Below are 12,236 nucleotides of genomic sequence, written 5' to 3'. Positions count from 1 at the left end.
TCGGCTTGCCGATTCCTGTAGCCGAGTCCTGGGCGTTTGTGAAAAGGAAGAAAGATGTCCTTAACTAGACCATGGTGCTTGACCATGGAGGGCTTGGACAGGTGTGCCAAGCAGCAGCCACTGCTATGCCCCATTGAAAGAACTGCACCAGGACTGTGCTGCCAGCCTCAAATCACTGTATACATCAGCCCTGACTGCTGGGGGAAATTTCCAGCTCTGAATCAACAGTGAAATGAAGAAAAAATAACACAGCGAGATTTGTGCTTTTGAATGGAGGGAAGGAAATAGTACATTGGAGAATATTGCCCTCTTTAAGATGTGGGCAGGGGTGTGGCTTTGGATTTGGAACAGGGCACGTCAACTCAGGCTTACCATGAGCGTTTTGACTGGGACGACTAGGGTCTTCAGCTGCTCTCGACAAGAGTGCTGTACTTACTTTGGTTTCTCTTCATAACGCACAAGTCTTTCGCCTTTTACTAAAGACTTCCGTGGAGAGGAACACCAATGAGTTAAACCTATTTTTGGCAGGCTTTGACGTTTGGCTGAGCCTTGTACACTTGTGAAAAGAAAGACAGCTGTCCTTAACTAGACCAAGGTGCTTGACTATGGAGGGTTTGGACGGGTGTGCAAAGCAGCAGCCACTGCCATGACCCATTGAATGAACTGCACCACGACAAGGGAGAAATGTGTCAGGAGGTTGCCTCAGGAAGCAAACAGTTGGGGCTCATCGCTTCTCGGCCTTTTGGCTAAGATCAAGTGTAGTATCTGTTCTTATCAGTTTAATATCTGATATGTCCTCTATATGAGGATAATGTATTAAGCAGATTTTTAGCATTGGGAGATGAAAAAGGGGCTTGCTCCGTTCACTCCACGCATTGACCCGGTATTGCAGCATTGCCGGGAACGGTGCACTCTTTAAATGCCTTGTGGACAACCAAACACCAATCTAAATGGATCAGTCTGTTGATTGATTTGACTCTGAAATGAACGACGCGAGTCACAGTCGCTGTCTGTCTTCAAGGCCGGGACTTGTGGCAAACAAAGGCCCTGTTTACTCCTTACCGAGGCCCTTTGTGGAACAACACTGTGCTCCCAGCCTCAAATCACTGTATACATCAGCCCTGACTGCTTGGGGAAATTTCCAGCTCTGAATGCTAATTTCCGTCCTCCGAGTCAGATTGTGGGTGATGTCATTTTGTAGGCTCTATTTCGTTTGCAGATTGTCCAGAAAAGTGCAAGCGTAGCTGTGCAGCAGTGTCTGTTGTATGCTGTGAAGCTGTGTGTTGAGTAATGCAAATTGCCCGGGTTTGCCGAGAGAAGTGGGTGTGGCTTTTTGGATGGGCCTAAAATGATTGCGTGTTCTCCTCACCGATATTTTCCCTTCTTTGTGGGAGAAATGTGTTCCGAAGATCCTTCCATTGTTAGCATGCTTAGATTTTCGTTTGGTTGCTGGGCTGTGTTTGCTTTCTCAGAAGCAGAAACAGCTTGCCAAGGGAAGCTAATGCTGACTCTGGGATTATGCCATCTGGGAACCGTCATCCAGAGTACTGTGTCTGGGAATGCCACCCCTGTCTCTGTGTCTTCCAACTCATACTTACCTGGCAGGGAAGATACCGTGATCAAGAAGGTGGTTCACCCAGGGTGAGGCTCAACCATTGCACTCCGGTTGTGCTGACCACTGCGAATTCCCCAAATGTGGGAATCTCGACTGCATAATTTCTGGTAGTGGGGGACTGCGTTCGCGCTCTCTCCTGATTTTTAAGTTGAAGACAATATCACACGGTTGGTAGACGGACATGGACCTCAACATGCTGCTATTCCGCTTGCCGATTCCTGTAGCCGAGTCCTGGGCGTTTGTGAAAAGGAAGAAAGATGTCCTTAACTAGACCATGGTGCTTGACCATGGAGGGCTTGGACAGGTGTGCCAAGCAGCAGCCACTGCTATGCCCCATTGAAAGAACTGCACCAGGACTGTGCTCCCAGCCTCAAATCACTGTATACATCAGCCCTGACTGCTGGGGGAAATTTCCAGCTCTGAATCAACAGTGAAATGAAGAAAAAATAACACAGTGAGATTTGTGCTTTTGATTGGAGGGAAGGAAATAGTACATTGGAGAATATTGCCCTCTTTAAGATGTGGGCAGGGGTGTGGCTTTGGATTTGGAACAGGGCACTTTAACTCAGGCTTACCATGAGCGTTTTGACTGGGACGACTAGGGTCTTCAGCTGCTCTCGACAAGAGTGCTGTACTTACTTTGGTTTCTCTTCATAACGCACAAGTCTTTCGCCTTTTACTAAAGACTTCCGTGGAGAGGAACACCAATGAGTTAAACCTATTTTTGGCAGGCTTTGCTGTTTGGCTGAGACTTGTACACTTGTGAAAAGAAAGACAGCTGTCCTTAACTAGACCAGGGTGCTTGACTATGGAGGGTTTGGACGGGTGTGCAAAGCAGCAGCCACTGCCATGACCCATTGAATGAACTGCACCACGACAAGGGAGAAATGTGTCAGGAAGTTGCCGCAGGAAGCAAACAGTTTGGGCTCATCGCTTCTCGGCCTTTTGGCTAAGATCAAGTGTAGTATCTGTTCTTATCAGTTTAATATCTGATATGTCCTCTATATGAGGATAATGTATTAAGCAGATTTTTAGCATTGGGGGTTGAAAAAAGGGCTTGCTCCGTTCACTCCACGCATTGACCCGGTATTGCAGCATTGCCGGGAACGGTGCACTCTTTAAATGCCTCGTTGACAACCAAACACCAATCTAAATGGATCAGTCTGTTGATTGATTTGACTCTGAAATGAACGACGCGAGTCACAGTCGCTGTCTGTCTTCAAGGCCGGGACTTGTGGCAAACAAAGGCCCTGTTTACTCCTTACCGAGGCCCTTTGTGGAACAACACTGTGCTCCCAGCCTCAAATCACTGTATACATCAGCCCTGACTGCTTGGGGAAATTTCCAGCTCTGAATGCTAATTTCCGTCCTCCGAGTCAGATTGTGGGTGATGTCATTTTGTAGGCTCTATTTCGTTTGCAGATTGTCCAGAAAAGTGCAAGCGTAGCTGTGCAGCAGTGTCTGTTGTATGCTGTGAAGCTGTGTGTTGAGTAATGCAAATTGCCCGGGTTTGCCGAGAGAAGTGGGTGTGGCTTTTTGGATGGGCCTAAAATGATTGCGTGTTCTCCTCACCGATATTTTCCCTTCTTTGTGGGAGAAATGTGTTCCGAAGATCCTTCCATTGTTAGCATGCTTAGATTTTCGTTTGGTTGCTGGGCTGTGTTTGCTTTCTCAGAAGCAGAAACAGCTTGCCAAGGGAAGCTAATGCTGACTCTGGGATTATGCCATCTGGGAACCGTCATCCAGAGTACTGTGTCTGGGAATGCCACCCCTGTCTCTGTGTCTTCCAACTCATACTTACCTGGCAGGGAAGATACCATGATCAAGAAGGTGGTTCACCCAGGGCGAGGCTCAACCATTGCACTCCGGTTGTGCTGACCACTGCGAATTCCCCAAATGTGGGAATCTCAACTGCATAATTTCTGGTAGTGGGGGACTGCGTTCGCGCTCTCCCCTGACTTTTAAGTTGAAAAAAATATCACACGGTTGGTAGACGGACATGGACCTCAAAATGCTGCTATTCCGCTTGCCGATTCCTGTAGCCGAATCCTGGGCGTTTGTGAAAAGGAAGAAAGATGTCCTTAACTAGACCATGGTGCTTGACCATGGAGGGCTTGGACAGGTGTGCCAAGCAGCAGCCACTGCTATGCCCCATTGAAATAACTGCACCAGGACTGTGCTCCCAGCCTCAAATCACTGTATACATCAGCCCTGATTGCTGGGGGAAATTTCCAGCTCTGAATCAACATTGAAATGAAGAAAAAATAACACAGCGAGATTTGTGCTTTTGATTGGAGGGAAGGAAATAGTACATTGGAGAATATTGCCCTCTTTAAGATGTGGGCAGGGGTGTGGCTTTGGATTTGGAACAGGGCACGTCAACTCAGGCTTACCATGAGCGTTTTGACTGGGACGACTAGGGTCTTCAGCTGCTCTCGACAAGAGTGCTGTACTTATTTTGGTTTCTCTTCATAACGCACAAGTCTTTCGCCTTTTACTAAAGACTTCCGTGGAGAGGAACACCAATGAGTTAAACCTATTTTTGGCAGGCTTTGCCGTTTGGCTGAGCCTTGTACACTTGTGAAAAGAAAGACAGGTGTCCTTAACTAGACCAAGGTGCTTGACTATGGAGGGTTTGGACGGGTGTGCAAAGCAGCAGCCACTGCCATGACCCATTGAATGAACTGCACCACGACAAGGGAGAAATGTGTCAGGAGGTTGCCTCAGGAAGCAAACAGTTGGGGCTCATTGCTTCTCGGCCTTTTGGCTAAGATCAAGTGTAGTATCTGTTCTTATCAGTTTAATATCTGATATGTCCTCTATATGAGGATAATGTATTAAGCAGATTTTTAGCATTGGGAGATGAAAAAGGGGCTTGCTCCGTTCACTCCACGCATTGACCCGGTATTGCAGCATTGCCTGGAACGGTGCACTCTTTAAATGCCTTGTGGACAACCAAACACCAATCTAAATGGATCAGTCTGTTGATTGATTTGACTCTGAAATGAACGACGCGAGTCACAGTCGCTGTCTGTCTTCAAGGCCGGGACTTGTGGCAAACAAAGGCCCTGTTTACTCCTTACCGAGGCCCTTTGTGGAACAACACTGTGCTCCCAGCCTCAAATCACTGTATACATCAGCCCTGACTGCTTGGGGAAATTTCCAGCTCTGAATGCTAATTTCCGTCCTCCGAGTCAGATTGTGGGTGATGTCATTTTGTAGGCTCTATTTCGTTTGCAGATTGTCCAGAAAAGTGCAAGCGTAGCTGTGCAGCAGTGTCTGTTGTATGCTGTGAAGCTGTGTGTTGAGTAATGCAAATTGCCCGGGTTTGCCGAGAGAAGTGGGTGTGGCTTTTTGGATGGGCCTAAAATGATTGCGTGTTCTCCTCACCGATATTTTCCCTTCTTTGTGGGAGAAATGTGTTCCGAAGATCCTTCCATTGTTAGCATGCTTAGATTTTCGTTTGGTTGCTGGGCTGTGTTTGCTTTCTCAGAAGCAGAAACAGCTTGCCAAGGGAAGCTAATGCTGACTCTGGGATTATGCCATCTGGGAACCGTCATCCAGAGTACTGTGTCTGGGAATGCCACCCCTGTCTCTGTGTCTTCCAACTCATACTTACCTGGCAGGGAAGATACCATGATCAAGAAGGTGGTTCACCCAGGGCGAGGCTCAACCATTGCACTCCGGTTGTGCTGACCACTGCGAATTCCCCAAATGTGGGAATCTCGACTGCATAATTTCTGATAGTGGGGGACTGCGTTCGCGCTCTCCCCTGATTTTTAAGTTGAAAAAAATATCACACGGTTGGTAGACGGACATGGACCTCAACATGCTGCTATTCCGCTTGCCGATTCCTGTAGCCGAGTCCTGGGCGTTTGTGAAAAGGAAGAAAGATGTCCTTAACTAGACCATGGTGCTTGACCATGGAGGGCTTGGACAGGTGTGCCAAGCAGCAGCCACTGCTATGCCCCATTGAAAGAACTGCACCAGGACTGTGCTCCCAGCCTCAAATCACTGTATACATCAGCCCTGATTGCTGAGGGAAATTTCCAGCTCTGAATCAACAGTGAAATGAAGAAAAAATAACACAGCGAGATTTGTGCTTTTGATTGGAGGGAAGGAAATAGTACATTGGAGAATATTGCCCTCTTTAAGATGTGGGCAGGGGTGTGGCTTTGGATTTGGAACAGGGCACGTCAACTCAGGCTTACCATGAGCGTTTTGACTGGGACGACTAGGGTCTTCAGCTGCTCTCGACAAGAGTGCTGTACTTACTTTGGTTTCTCTTCATAACGCACAAGTCTTTCGCCTTTTACTAAAGACTTCCGTGGAGAGGAACACCAATGAGTTAAAGCTATTTCGGCAGGCTTTGCCGTTTGGCTGAGCCTTGTACACTTGTGAAAAGAAAAACAGCTGTCCTTAACTAGACCAAGGTGCTTGACTATGGAGGGTTTGGACGGGTGTGCAAAGCAGCAGCCACTGCCATGACCCATTGAATGAACTGCACCACGACAAGGGAGAAATGTGTCAGGAGGTTGCCTCAGGAAGCAAACAGTTGGGGCTCATCGCTTCTCGGCCTTTTGGCTAAGATCAAGTGTAGTATCTGTTCTTATCAGTTTAATATCTGATATGTCCTCTATATGAGGATAATGTATTAAGCAGATTTTTAGCATTGGGAGATGAAAAAGGGGCTTGCTCCGTTCACTCCACGCATTGACCCGGTATTGCAGCATTGCCTGGAACGGTGCACTCTTTAAATGCCTTGTGGACAACCAAACACCAATCTAAATGGATCAGTCTGTTGATTGATTTGACTCTGAAATGAACGACGCGAGTCACAGTCGCTGTCTGTCTTCAAGGCCGGGACTTGTGGCAAACAAAGGCCCTGTTTACTCCTTACCGAGGCCCTTTGTGGAACAACACTGTGCTCCCAGCCTCAAATCACTGTATACATCAGCCCTGACTGCTTGGGGAAATTTCCAGCTCTGAATGCTAATTTCCGTCCTCCGAGTCAGATTGTGGGTGATGTCATTTTGTAGGCTCTATTTCGTTTGCAGATTGTCCAGAAAAGTGCAAGCGTAGCTGTGCAGCAGTGTCTGTTGTATGCTGTGAAGCTGTGTGTTGAGTAATGCAAATTGCCCGGGTTTGCCGAGAGAAGTGGGTGTGGCTTTTTGGATGGGCCTAAAATGATTGCGTGTTCTCCTCACCGATATTTTCCCTTCTTTGTGGGAGAAATGTGTTCCGAAGATCCTTCCATTGTTAGCATGCTTAGATTTTCGTTTGGTTGCTGGGCTGTGTTTGCTTTCTCAGAAGCAGAAACAGCTTGCCAAGGGAAGCTAATGCTGACTCTGGGATTATGCCATCTGGGAACCGTCATCCAGAGTACTGTGTCTGGGAATGCCACCCCTGTCTCTGTGTCTTCCAACTCATACTTACCTGGCAGGGAAGATACCATGATCAAGAAGGTGGTTCACCCAGGGCGAGGCTCAACCATTGCACTCCGGTTGTGCTGACCACTGCGAATTCCCCAAATGTGGGAATCTCGACTGCATAATTTCTGGTAGTGGGGGACTGCGTTCGCGCTCTCCCCTGATTTTTAAGTTGAAAAAAATATCACATGGTTGGTAGACGGACATGGACCTCAACATGCTGCTATTCGGCTTGCCGATTCCTGTAGCTGAGTCCTGGGCGTTTGTGAAAAGGAAGAAAGATGTCCTTAACTAGACCATGGTGCTTGACCATGGAGGGCTTGGACAGGTGTGCCAAGCAGCAGCCACTGCTATGCCCCATTGAAAGAACTGCACCAGGACTGTTTTCCCAGCCTCAAATCACTGTATACATCAGCCCTGATTGCTGGGGGAAATTTCCAGCTCTGAATCAACAGTGAAATGAAGAAAAAATAACACAGCGAGATTTGTGCTTTTGATTGGAGGGAAGGAAATAGTACATTGGAGAATATTGCCCTCTTTAAGATGTGGGCAGGGGTGTGGCTTTGGATTTGGAACAGGGCACGTCAACTCAGGCTTACCATGAGCGTTTTGACTGGGACGACTAGGGTCTTCAGCTGCTCTCGACAAGAGTGCTGTACTTACTTTGGTTTCTCTTCATAACGCACAAGTCTTTCGCCTTTTACTAAAGACTTCCGTGGAGAGGAACACCAATGAGTTAAACCTATTTTTGGCAGGCTTTGCCGTTTGGCTGAGCCTTGTACACTTGTGAAAAGAAAGACAGCTGTCCTTAACTAGACCAAGGTGCTTGACTATGGAGGGTTTGGACGGGTGTGCAAAGCAGCAGCCACTGCCATGACCCATTGAATGAACTGCACCACGACAAGGGAGAAATGTGTCAGGAGGTTGCCTCAGGAAGCAAACAGTTGGGGCTCATCGCTTCTCGGCCTTTTGGCTAAGATCAAGTGTAGTATCTGTTCTTATCAGTTTAATATCTGATATGTCCTCTATATGAGGATAATGTATTAAGCAGATTTTTAGCATTGGGAGATGAAAAAGGGGCTTGCTCCGTTCACTCCACGCATTGACCCGGTATTGCAGCATTGCCGGGAACGGTGCACTCTTTAAATGCCTTGTGGACAACCAAACACCAATCTAAATGGATCAGTCTGTTGAGTGATTTGACTCTGAAATGAACGACGCGAGTCACAGTCGCTGTCTGTCTTCAAGGCCGGGACTTGTGGCAAACAAAGGCCCTGTTTACTCCTTACCGAGGCCCTTTGTGGAACAACACTGTGCTCCCAGCCTCAAATCACTGTATACATCAGCCCTGACTGCTTGGGGAAATTTCCAGCTCTGAATGCTAATTTCCGTCCTCCGAGTCAGATTGTGGGTGATGTCATTTTGTAGGCTCTATTTCGTTTGCAGATTGTCCAGAAAAGTGCAAGCGTAGCTGTGCAGCAGTGTCTGTTGTATGCTGTGAAGCTGTGTGTTGAGTAATGCAAATTGCCCGGGTTTGCCGAGAGAAGTGGGTGTGGCTTTTTGGATGGGCCTAAAATGATTGCGTGTTCTCCTCACCGATATTTTCCTTCTTTGTGGGAGAAATGTGTTCCGAAGATCCTTCCATTGTTAGCATGCTTAGATTTTCGTTTGGTTGCTGGGCTGTGTTTGCTTTCTCAGAAGCAGAAACAGCTTGCCAAGGGAAGCTAATGCTGACTCTGGGATTATGCCATCTGGGAACCTTCATCCAGAGTACTGTGTCTGGGAATGCCACCCCTGTCTCTGTGTCTTCCAACTCATACTTACCTGGCAGGGAAGATACCATGATCAAGAAGGTGGTTCACCCAGGGCGAGGCTCAACCATTGCACTCCGGTTGTGCTGACCACTGCGAATTCCCCAAATGTGGGAATCTCGACTGCATAATTTCTGGTAGTGGGGGACTGCGTTCGCGCTCTCCCCTGATTTTTAAGTTGAAAAAAATATCACACGGTTGGTAGACGGACATGGACCTCAACATGCTGCTATTCCGCTTGTCGATTCCTGTAGCCGAGTCCTGGGCGTTTGTGAAAAGGAAGAAAGATGTCCCTAACTAGACCATGGTGCTTGACCATGGAGGGCTTGGACAGGTGTGCCAAGCAGCAGCCACTGCTATGCCCCATTGAAAGAACTGCACCAGGACTGTGCTCCCAGCCTCAAATCACTGTATACATCAGCCCTGACTGCTGGGGGAAATTTCCAGCTCTGAATCAACAGTGAAATGAAGAAAAAATAACACAGCGAGATTTGTGCTTTTGATTGGAGGGAAGGAAATAGTACATTGGAGAATATTGCCCTCTTTAAGATGTGGGCAGGGGTGTGGCTTTGGATTTGGAACAGGGCACGTCAACTCAGGCTTACCATGAGCGTTTTGACTGGGACGACTAGGGTCTTCAGCTGCTCTCGACAAGAGTGCTGTACTTACTTTGGTTTCTCTTCGTAACGCACAAGTCTTTTCGCCTTTTACTAAAGACTTCCGTGGAGAGGAACACCAATGAGTTAAACCTATTTTTGGCAGGCTTTGCCGTTTGGCTGAGCCTTGTACACTTGTGAAAAGAAAGACAGCTGTCCTTAACTAGACCAAGGTGCTTGACTATGGAGGGTTTGGACGGGTGTGCAAAGCAGCAGCCACTGCCATGACCCATTGAATGAACTGCACCACGACAAGGGAGAAATGTGTCAGGAGGTTGCCTCAGGAAGCAAACAGTTGGGGCTCATCGCTTCTCGGCCTTTTGGCTAAGATCAAGTGTAGTATCTGTTCTTATCAGTTTAATATCTGATATGTCCTCTATATGAGGATAATGTATTAAGCAGATTTTTAGCATTGGGAGATGAAAAAGGGGCTTGCTCCGTTCACTCCACGCATTGACCCGGTATTGCAGCATTGCCGGGAACGGTGCACTCTTTAAATGCCTTGTGGACAACCAAACACCAATCTAAATGGATCAGTCTGTTGAGTGATTTGACTCTGAAATGAACGACGCGAGTCACAGTCGCTGTCTGTCTTCAAGGCCGGGACTTGTGGCAAACAAAGGCCCTGTTTACTCCTTACCGAGGCCCTTTGTGGAACAACACTGTGCTCCCAGCCTCAAATCACTGTATACATCAGCCCTGACTGCTTGGGGAAATTTCCAGCTCTGAATGCTAATTTCCGTCCTCCGAGTCAGATTGTGGGTGATGTCATTTTGTAGGCTCTATTTCGTTTGCAGATTGTCCAGAAAAGTGCAAGCGTAGCTGTGCAGCAGTGTCTGTTGTATGCTGTGAAGCTGTGTGTTGAGTAATGCAAATTGCCCGGGTTTGCCGAGAGAAGTGGGTGTGGCTTTTTGGATGGGCCTAAAATGATTGCGTGTTCTCCTCACCGATATTTTCCTTCTTTGTGGGAGAAATGTGTTCCGAAGATCCTTCCATTGTTAGCATGCTTAGATTTTCGTTTGGTTGCTGGGCTGTGTTTGCTTTCTCAGAAGCAGAAACAGCTTGCCAAGGGAAGCTAATGCTGACTCTGGGATTATGCCATCTGGGAACCTTCATCCAGAGTACTGTGTCTGGGAATGCCACCCCTGTCTCTGTGTCTTCCAACTCATACTTACCTGGCAGGGAAGATACCATGATCAAGAAGGTGGTTCACCCAGGGCGAGGCTCAACCATTGCACTCCGGTTGTGCTGACCACTGCGAATTCCCCAAATGTGGGAATCTCGACTGCATAATTTCTGGTAGTGGGGGACTGCGTTCGCGCTCTCCCCTGATTTTTAAGTTGAAAAAAATATCACACGGTTGGTAGACGGACATGGACCTCAACATGCTGCTATTCCGCTTGTCGATTCCTGTAGCCGAGTCCTGGGCGTTTGTGAAAAGGAAGAAAGATGTCCCTAACTAGACCATGGTGCTTGACCATGGAGGGCTTGGACAGGTGTGCCAAGCAGCAGCCACTGCTATGCCCCATTGAAAGAACTGCACCAGGACTGTGCTCCCAGCCTCAAATCACTGTATACATCAGCCCTGACTGCTGGGGGAAATTTCCAGCTCTGAATCAACAGTGAAATGAAGAAAAAATAACACAGCGAGATTTGTGCTTTTGATTGGAGGGAAGGAAATAGTACATTGGAGAATATTGCCCTCTTTAAGATGTGGGCAGGGGTGTGGCTTTGGATTTGGAACAGGGCACGTCAACTCAGGCTTACCATGAGCGTTTTGACTGGGACGACTAGGGTCTTCAGCTGCTCTCGACAAGAGTGCTGTACTTACTTTGGTTTCTCTTCGTAACGCACAAGTCTTTTCGCCTTTTACTAAAGACTTCCGTGGAGAGGAACACCAATGAGTTAAACCTATTTTTGGCAGGCTTTGCCGTTTGGCTGAGCCTTGTACACTTGTGAAAAGAAAGACAGCTGTCCTTAACTAGACCAAGGTGCTTGACTATGGAGGGTTTGGACGGGTGTGCAAAGCAGCAGCCACTGCCATGACCCATTGAATGAACTGCACCACGACAAGGGAGAAATGTGTCAGGAAGTTGCCTCAGGAAGCAAACAGTTGGGGCTCATCGCTTCTCGGCCTTTTGGCTAAGATCAAGTGTAGTATCTGTTCTTATCAGTTTAATATCTGATATGTCCTCTATATGAGGATAATGTATTAAGCAGATTTTTAGCATTGGGAGATGAAAAAGGGGCTTGCTCCGTTCACTCCACGCATTGACCCGGTATTGCAGCATTGCCTGGAACGGTGCACTCTTTAAATGCCTTGTGGACAACCAAACACCAATCTAAATGGATCAGTCTGTTGATTGATTTGACTCTGAAATGAACGACGCGAGTCACATTCGCTGTCTGTCTTCAAGGCCGGGACTTGTGGCAAACAAAGGCCCTGTTTACTCCTTACCGAGGCCCTTTGTGGAACAACACTGTGCTCCCAGCCTCAAATCACTGTATACATCAGCCCTGACTGCTTGAGGAAATTTCCAGCTCTGAATGCTAATTTCCGTCCTCCGAGTCAGATTGTGGGTGATGTCATTTTGTAGGCTCTATTTCCTTTGCAGATTGTCCAGAAAAGTGCAAGCGTAGCTGTGCAGCAGTGTCTGTTGTATGCTGTGAAGCTGTGTGTTGAGTAATGCAAATTGCCCGGGTTTGCCGAGAGAAGTGGGTGTGG

General features: G+C 47.6%; 20 non-coding genes across 20 annotated transcripts; all 20 read left to right on the top strand.

The window, feature by feature from the left end:
- The first annotated feature begins 432 nt into the window (after window positions 1–432).
- On the top strand, window positions 433–545 carry LOC137883119 (U5 spliceosomal RNA). The gene has a single exon (XR_011104514.1). It is a non-coding gene; the product is annotated as a U5 spliceosomal RNA (small nuclear RNA).
- A 181-nt stretch (window positions 546–726) lies between these two features.
- On the top strand, window positions 727–917 carry LOC137882869 (U2 spliceosomal RNA). Its single transcript, XR_011104288.1, has one exon. It is a non-coding gene; the product is annotated as a U2 spliceosomal RNA (small nuclear RNA).
- Window positions 918–1,590: 673 nt separating this feature from the next.
- Window positions 1,591–1,754, top strand: LOC137882677 (U1 spliceosomal RNA). Its single transcript, XR_011104104.1, has one exon. It is a non-coding gene; the product is annotated as a U1 spliceosomal RNA (small nuclear RNA).
- A 496-nt stretch (window positions 1,755–2,250) lies between these two features.
- On the top strand, window positions 2,251–2,366 carry LOC137883074 (U5 spliceosomal RNA). The gene has a single exon (XR_011104473.1). It is a non-coding gene; the product is annotated as a U5 spliceosomal RNA (small nuclear RNA).
- A 178-nt stretch (window positions 2,367–2,544) lies between these two features.
- On the top strand, window positions 2,545–2,735 carry LOC137882908 (U2 spliceosomal RNA). Its single transcript, XR_011104326.1, has one exon. It is a non-coding gene; the product is annotated as a U2 spliceosomal RNA (small nuclear RNA).
- Window positions 2,736–3,408: 673 nt separating this feature from the next.
- Window positions 3,409–3,572, top strand: LOC137882706 (U1 spliceosomal RNA). The gene has a single exon (XR_011104132.1). It is a non-coding gene; the product is annotated as a U1 spliceosomal RNA (small nuclear RNA).
- A 496-nt stretch (window positions 3,573–4,068) lies between these two features.
- On the top strand, window positions 4,069–4,183 carry LOC137883158 (U5 spliceosomal RNA). Its single transcript, XR_011104551.1, has one exon. It is a non-coding gene; the product is annotated as a U5 spliceosomal RNA (small nuclear RNA).
- Window positions 4,184–4,362: 179 nt separating this feature from the next.
- Window positions 4,363–4,553, top strand: LOC137882978 (U2 spliceosomal RNA). Its single transcript, XR_011104393.1, has one exon. It is a non-coding gene; the product is annotated as a U2 spliceosomal RNA (small nuclear RNA).
- A 673-nt stretch (window positions 4,554–5,226) lies between these two features.
- LOC137882576 (U1 spliceosomal RNA) lies at window positions 5,227–5,390 on the top strand. The gene has a single exon (XR_011104009.1). It is a non-coding gene; the product is annotated as a U1 spliceosomal RNA (small nuclear RNA).
- Window positions 5,391–5,886: 496 nt separating this feature from the next.
- Window positions 5,887–6,001, top strand: LOC137882596 (U5 spliceosomal RNA). The gene has a single exon (XR_011104028.1). It is a non-coding gene; the product is annotated as a U5 spliceosomal RNA (small nuclear RNA).
- A 178-nt stretch (window positions 6,002–6,179) lies between these two features.
- Window positions 6,180–6,370, top strand: LOC137882956 (U2 spliceosomal RNA). The gene has a single exon (XR_011104371.1). It is a non-coding gene; the product is annotated as a U2 spliceosomal RNA (small nuclear RNA).
- Window positions 6,371–7,043: 673 nt separating this feature from the next.
- LOC137883128 (U1 spliceosomal RNA) lies at window positions 7,044–7,207 on the top strand. The gene has a single exon (XR_011104523.1). It is a non-coding gene; the product is annotated as a U1 spliceosomal RNA (small nuclear RNA).
- Window positions 7,208–7,703: 496 nt separating this feature from the next.
- On the top strand, window positions 7,704–7,818 carry LOC137883114 (U5 spliceosomal RNA). The gene has a single exon (XR_011104509.1). It is a non-coding gene; the product is annotated as a U5 spliceosomal RNA (small nuclear RNA).
- A 179-nt stretch (window positions 7,819–7,997) lies between these two features.
- On the top strand, window positions 7,998–8,188 carry LOC137882868 (U2 spliceosomal RNA). The gene has a single exon (XR_011104287.1). It is a non-coding gene; the product is annotated as a U2 spliceosomal RNA (small nuclear RNA).
- Window positions 8,189–8,860: 672 nt separating this feature from the next.
- LOC137883117 (U1 spliceosomal RNA) lies at window positions 8,861–9,024 on the top strand. The gene has a single exon (XR_011104512.1). It is a non-coding gene; the product is annotated as a U1 spliceosomal RNA (small nuclear RNA).
- Window positions 9,025–9,520: 496 nt separating this feature from the next.
- Window positions 9,521–9,636, top strand: LOC137882639 (U5 spliceosomal RNA). The gene has a single exon (XR_011104069.1). It is a non-coding gene; the product is annotated as a U5 spliceosomal RNA (small nuclear RNA).
- A 179-nt stretch (window positions 9,637–9,815) lies between these two features.
- LOC137882867 (U2 spliceosomal RNA) lies at window positions 9,816–10,006 on the top strand. Its single transcript, XR_011104286.1, has one exon. It is a non-coding gene; the product is annotated as a U2 spliceosomal RNA (small nuclear RNA).
- A 672-nt stretch (window positions 10,007–10,678) lies between these two features.
- Window positions 10,679–10,842, top strand: LOC137883104 (U1 spliceosomal RNA). The gene has a single exon (XR_011104500.1). It is a non-coding gene; the product is annotated as a U1 spliceosomal RNA (small nuclear RNA).
- Window positions 10,843–11,338: 496 nt separating this feature from the next.
- On the top strand, window positions 11,339–11,454 carry LOC137882638 (U5 spliceosomal RNA). Its single transcript, XR_011104068.1, has one exon. It is a non-coding gene; the product is annotated as a U5 spliceosomal RNA (small nuclear RNA).
- Window positions 11,455–11,633: 179 nt separating this feature from the next.
- LOC137882955 (U2 spliceosomal RNA) lies at window positions 11,634–11,824 on the top strand. The gene has a single exon (XR_011104370.1). It is a non-coding gene; the product is annotated as a U2 spliceosomal RNA (small nuclear RNA).
- The last annotated feature ends 412 nt before the right edge of the window (window positions 11,825–12,236 follow it).

The sequence above is a fragment of the Cebidichthys violaceus genome, unplaced genomic scaffold (assembly GCF_023349555.1).
Source record: "Cebidichthys violaceus isolate CVI_PGR_0920_01 unplaced genomic scaffold, fCebVio1.0.p SCAF_32, whole genome shotgun sequence".
Taxonomy (NCBI): domain Eukaryota; kingdom Metazoa; phylum Chordata; class Actinopteri; order Perciformes; family Stichaeidae; genus Cebidichthys; species Cebidichthys violaceus.
The sequence above is the reverse complement of the archived record's forward strand: the minus strand, read 5'-3'. Positions and strand labels throughout refer to the sequence as shown.